Source organism: Bos grunniens, chromosome 12, assembly GCF_055505025.1.
Source record: "Bos grunniens cultivar Pamir isolate PY7600 chromosome 12, Bosgru_T2T1.0, whole genome shotgun sequence".
Taxonomy (NCBI): domain Eukaryota; kingdom Metazoa; phylum Chordata; class Mammalia; order Artiodactyla; family Bovidae; genus Bos; species Bos grunniens.
In genome coordinates this window covers 46820242-46826424 of record NC_141176.1, presented here as the reverse complement: position 1 = coordinate 46826424, position 6183 = coordinate 46820242, and positions in this window count along the sequence as shown.

The window sequence follows — 6183 nt, the reverse complement described above, 5'->3', positions numbered from 1 at the left end:
TTCCTTTCCAAGTGCAATTGCTCACAGGGTAATATACCATTTTACAACTTTGATAGCAAAGTCTCTTCGTTCTACTGGGTTCCACACACCCCCAGGAAATGAACAGACAAAAAGACTGATGGATATGTGAACCTCAGAAATGTATGGTCCGGTTCAGCCTTGAGTAGGTACATTGTGGGCACTGTGGGATCTTTCAATTCCATTCCCTGCTTCGACTCTTCTCAAATCCTCTTTTCTTGCTTTAAAAGCCATCAACAGAAACAAAATGATCAAAATGACACATCTACATAAACACTACAAAAGGCAAAGTGGTAACAAATATGGATGTCCACTAAATTCTATTTTTCAGAATTTTCCAGAAAAGAAGATAATGCTTACATCTTACGGTCTACCATTTTTAGGTAGAAATGACTCATCTCACTTCTACGCAAAGGAGGCTGGCCATTAATTGAGCACTTCAGGATTCACTGGTTGTTAATGATGGCCACATTTTCTAAACCAACGTCTTTTTTCTCATGAACTCTAACAACAAGGTGTGTTTTTACTGACAGTTGACTCGGATCAGAGCTCGCAGGATTGTATTTCAGGTTGTGGCTCTGTAAAACCCTGTAACTTTCTTTGAAGTTAAACAGTGTCAATCTGTTTCCATGTCTGAATAACTCTTAGAAGAGCCTGCCTGACCCAAGTCAACTCACTGAAACATACTATTTCCCCATAATTGATGTTCCAAATGAATGTCCTTTCATAATAAAATGTGCTGGGAAACAAAACAGCTTTGCATCCGGCACAAGTTGCATCATAATTAAATTTTATTTTATCCCATCGAGGCATGCTAAATGTTGAGCAAAATATAATTTTAAGTAATTTGTTTGTATTCTTATCTGTAGGAGTTGGAAATTAACAGCGTTGCTAGTTTGCGTTTACTGTTAGGCCTGGAGAGCAGAGAGATTGCTTTGCAAACATTACAGTTATTATGTCTGCAGTTGGTACTCTTTGTATAAATTATTGATCAGCCAGCTTATTTTTCTTTCTGCTTAATGGATATTATAGCATAGCCGTTTACAACGCTATAGTTAAGGTTGTGTCAGCACTTCCATTATAATAAACCCTCTGTTACAGGGGGTTTATAACTTGTTGTAAAAATTTGCTCTAGGCTGAAACTTGACATACAAGATCTTGAGCTGGAAGGTGGCAATTGTTATTCTTTCAACTTAAAAAAAAAAACTCTTTGTTCTGAAGGGCAATAAATAAATAAACAGTTTATTCTTTTTTAACAATCCTTGAAATTTCTGACTTCAAATAGAACAATTTTTATAGGCTATTTGCTGGACAATGACCTCTTCTTTTATTTAATAAAGCAAAGAGAAAGAAAAAAGACCACGATAATAAGTCCAAACAATCTCAGAAAAGCAGTGAATCAGTATAAACTTTTATAATCAAGTTTAATACATTTCTCCTAACATTGCAAATTATACCATAATTTATGTTTTAAATTAAACATGCATTTACACTACATGACTTCTTTCCACCTCCATTTCCAACTATGTACAACTATTGTCTAACTATGTCAAGTGAGTCCCAATACTGAACTTCTTTAGAGAAAAATGACTTTTTGGCTTTTTAAAGAGAAAGGAGTATGACAATTAGAAAATGCATATATGAAAAGGTGCAATTGAAGGTCCAATGTTTCCTAGAAAACCAGGGATTTAAATATCTGCCTGACTTTTTGACCTTCAGTACAGTCTGCCATCCTTATCATGGCCTGATTTAAGAAATGAAGGGAATTAATCTCAATTTATACTATTTTTGTTGTGGCTTCCTTTTACAATCCAACTCTAAAATGATCTCACTTTATTATTATTATCAAATATTTGCCTGGACAACTCTTAATACCAATCCACAGACCACAGATGGAATTAGATGCTTAGTGCTGGATGTAGTGATGGGTGAGTATAACTAAATTATTATGCAGAGCTGACTACTTGTCATAGGAATGGTGCAGTGTGGAATAAGGAAAACCAGTCCACGATGATTTTCTTCTTTGTAACTGTTCTCCTCTTTGCTCCTCTAACTATTCTCCTTTTCTCCCTCAACTTGAGTTTAGAAATTTCTTACAATATGCTCCATAATCAGCTAAGTGTTTTTAGCCACATGTCCCCTTCATTCTGAACCAGGAGAAAAGGCGGTGAGGATAGAAGATTGAGGGAGGAAACAGTGGTGTCAAATTGTGCCATTTGGTTCTGACATCTAGGTAAATGTGAATATGACGGGGTAATTACTGTATATATTCAGTAAGCATACATATGGCCCATGCATTTCCATGCTGAAAAACAAGTCTGAGTTATTTATAATAATTTTAACCACTTCTTTATTAAGACTGGAAGTTTGTAATACAAAGTTTGAGCGCTTCAAGTTATAACGTGTTCAGCTTCCCACCTTCTGTCCTTTAGGTAATTTATCACCAAGCTCTCTGCATCTGATTAGAGAACTATCCTTGAGATAAAAGCCTTATTCCTTGTTTGAGGAAAGGTAGGAACTGGAAAAGAGGGAGATTGTAGAAGTGAGACTCTAAATCAGAAGTTGGAACCCCAAGTGGGGAGAGCAGAGACAGGAAGCGTAAAAGTAGAGAAGTCTTTGCTTTAGGTAGTCAGGGTTTATCTGATGAGCTGATGGTAAGGCCCTGTGACTGAGTTAAAAAGGCTTGAGAGAGTTACTTGGCATAATTTCTCCATCTTCAATGATTTACTACTGAAGGGCAAACATCAATTTTGGACTCTCTCCTGAGAAACGTTTAACGAAGTCAGTCAACTACTGGTACCCTGTTATCTTTCTAGATTTGCCAAACTTGGAGAGCTGTTTTATAAACCTCTGCCTGAAGTTTGTATTTTTTTTTTTTCCTATTGAGGAAGAGGTCCATTAGTACATATGCAGATGTAAAAATGATCTTACTCTTTACTTCTCCGTTGTGCTATATCTTAGAATTGTTCAGAAGTGCACCCTATTGTTAAAGCTATTTGTGCCGGGTGTGCTAATGCACTCTTTGATTGAGTGAATTAGCAGTCATAACAATCTGGCAGTCTGGCCATAGAAGTGTGCTCAAATTGATTTGTGTTATGGCTGGACTGGAAAATCTAGTGTTAGTTGTTTTTTGCCCTGGGGCATTGTTTGTACCAAACTCCACTTTTCATTTAATTTTCCAATACATTTTGAAAGATTGAAATGCTTGTGATCAACATTTGATCCACTTGCATTATTTAAAAAAAAATTCTGAAAGTAATTTCAGATTCCAAAAAACCTTGCTTTCAATTAGAGTAAACATAATTAGAGTGACGTCGTGCTTGGAATGGTAAGTCTCCCTTTGAATCTATTAAGCATGTTATCTCCTTGTCCTGTCACTGAAAGGAATTCAGTATCTATCTGAAATATACATCTGTATTTTTCTGTGCATGCTTCTAATTGAACTTGGGGAAAAAATAAAAGAATAAAATTGCGGGGAGCCTTTTCTTGTTCCCCTTTCTGCATATTCCTAAATTGTTTCTGTTTCATTTAGTGATGTGTAAAGAGAGGATACTTAAAGCTTTCAGGAAATTTTGAGATGTTCAAGAAACATTCAGATATGTATTGCCTTTAAGAGTTACTCGATCATTTTAGTATTTTTATATTCTATGAAATCCCCATTTTCAGTCTTAACTATATCAATTGCTATATTGAAGCCCTAAAGATTTAAAGACATGACTTATCCTGGCTTTGTCAATATTTGTATCTATCTTACAATCTTCTACTTTGCAGTCATTTACCAGAATTATAATGCAGCATGAATAAACCTTAAAAATGACTATTGATTACAGAGAAAGCTTTGTGAAATCATTTAGTCAGTTTCCCCACTTGAGAAATCAGTGAATAAAATAGGTCAATAGATAAAGATGGAATGGATGTAATACAGTGCTCTGCCTTCCTGGGTTATAAAAAGGGTCAAAAATGAATCCCCATAGAATTCCTGTTTTTATACTTAGAAAATAAAATGATACTCACCAAATCCCAATTCTAAGTCCACCTTTCTACAGATTTATTCTTCGTTTTTAAACCACAGGTTTGAAAGTACATTTTTATGTTTCCCTGTTTCAACAGAAGCATTTCCTTGTCACTGTCCCTTTTAACCAAATAGGATGCCCTCATCTTCAGGCTAAAGTGCCTGTTGTCACCCAGGTATTCACCGGGACTTTTGCTGCAACAGCTACTCTGTATTTCCTCACTGTCTGCTGCAACCTTATAGCTCTTCTCAAAACTGCATTTCCTACTGCAGGGGACTCTGTCTTCTGTGCCGATTTTTGTTAAGTAATAGATGGTGAGCCCTGAGACCACTCTCTCTATTAGTTTCCATTCACAGGGATATCGTCGGGGCCATGGAAGGAGGGGGAAGGGGAAGGGAGGGGCCAGGAGGGGGCAGAGGGAGGGAAGAAAATACCTTCCCTGAACTGGTACAAGCTCGGCTTCAAACGATATCCTAGGAAAGAAATTAAAGACTTCTTAATTAGTGCAGCAATTAAGCTTTCTTGGTAGCATTTTAATCAGCACAGGCCCTATCAAAGGACAAACAGAACGATTTGCAGGTCTTTGAATTTTAAACAGTCTTATTGATTTCAGCACAATACGTCTTCACAACACACAGGGAGAATTTTCTAATATCAGTTACAGTACTTTGAGTTTTGCTTATGCAAATCGAGTGAAGGTTGGAGAGGAGGAGATGGAAGGAGAGGACTTGAACCAACCAGAGATGGAAAACAATAAACAAACAAGACAAAAGCTTGAAAACCTAAAGATGTGATACGAAGAGTGGGAATTTGAAATCTGTGCAGTTGATTTATCTACTGTTACGAAATAACATTTGCCTTAATCATTGGTAATATTTCTCAAAAAAAGAAAAAAAAAACAGGAAAGGAAAAAATTTGAATTTTTTCTAGGGTTTTCTTTCCTGAATATTTTAATTTGCATTATGTGCCTTTTCTAATACTACTGTTTGATCAAAGGGGTACGTGGTAGTTCCTAAAAAACAAAAACAAAACCACTTCAGAGACCTGAGATGGGGGTGAGGGGGAGGAAGCTTCCACTCAGGTCGGGGCCAGCTCCCCAAGCCTTGCCTCTGAATGGAGCACATGCTGGGAGACACAGGTTTTCCTGCAGAAAATTTGGACTTTGCTTTGATGTTGGGTGGGATTATGGCATGGTCAGCTATCATTACTCCCTGTCCATGGCTTCTGAGAGTGGCAGGTATTGAGTGAGTGACAGTTTAAGGAAATGTGAGAAATGAGAATACTTAGAGCAGATTTGGGGCATTTAATTTCAATTTTTTTCCATTTGCAGGACTAGAATTTAAAATGAAGAAACTAGTTTAGCATTTTAAAAACTATAGCAAGTTTGTTTAAGTTGTGCATGCAATTCCAAAATAAAATTAGTTTCTCAGGACTTAATATCTTCTTTCTCAACTCTACTGATTAACATAGTCATTTGGAATTTAAAAAAAAAAGGTATTGTTGCCCAAAACAGGCTTAAACACTTAAAGAAGTGTTCTGATTTATGTAATGTATGTCCAATCCCTACTTTTAACTGAAGTCAGATAAGAGTGAAAATTGATATAAATTATTTCTGAATATATCAAACTACATTGGCTAACTAGGCAAAACAACTGTATACACTTTAGCTATCTTATAGAAGTTAATCTACTTTTTAGCAACAATCAATTTTTTGAATTCTTATGACCCAGGAAAGCCTCCTGATATAACTGCTTTATCCCCAAAAGTTTAGTATAAACTTAGACAAATTAGTCAATAGTGCCCTATTTCTCTATAAATATTTCCTACACCTTTTGACAGTAGACTTCAAAAAGGTTAAAGAATTAAAAAGATAAAAAGAAATGTGATAATAATTTCAATACTAAACTGTGAATCTGATGCTAATAGTTTATTTTTGAAATCTGTCAAATGCTAAAGCATTGTTTCTATCTTGTGAAGTTAATGAACATGTGCAGACAGGTTTAAAGCCTAATTATTTAAGATTCCTAGTGATATAAACCGAGAACAGACTTGACTTGTGCTCAAATCAGAGATTGGTCAAATTTTTTGAATAAATAGCACTTCCATGCAACAAGTTAGAAAAGGGAAGAAAAGCAAAGAGGAAGGCAAACAG